The sequence below is a fragment of the Myotis lucifugus genome, unplaced genomic scaffold, assembly GCF_000147115.1.
Source record: "Myotis lucifugus unplaced genomic scaffold, Myoluc2.0 scaffold_85, whole genome shotgun sequence".
NCBI lineage: Eukaryota > Metazoa > Chordata > Mammalia > Chiroptera > Vespertilionidae > Myotis > Myotis lucifugus.
The window spans coordinates 4375168-4375559 of NW_005871133.1; positions in this window are offsets into that span (position 1 = coordinate 4375168).

Below are 392 nucleotides of genomic sequence, written 5' to 3' on the forward strand. Positions count from 1 at the left end.
TGTTCAATAAATGATTCTTCCTTATACCCCACTTGTATAAATGATTGGAATATTTACTACAAGACCTGTGAGGGAAAAAGTTTTCTTCCAGGCTGTTCAATGCGCCATTTATTGAATGAGCGACTGAGGTGGTGGAGAGAAAGCATCACCATCTGGCCTGGATTTATAAGGATCACCCTTCCCTCTCTTTTCCGGGGTATGGGGCCTCGTAGGTCAGCCAGGGCGTGAAAAGGGGCGGGCGGGGGAGGAGGAACGCAGCGGGGAGAGGCGCGGGGCTGGGAGGTGGCGAGGAGCGGGGCTGGAAGGGGAGAGGGGCGGGGCTGGGAGGAGGAGCGCGGCGGGAGAGGGAGAACTAGGAAAAGAGGAACCCTGCGGGAAGGGGAACGCCCCTT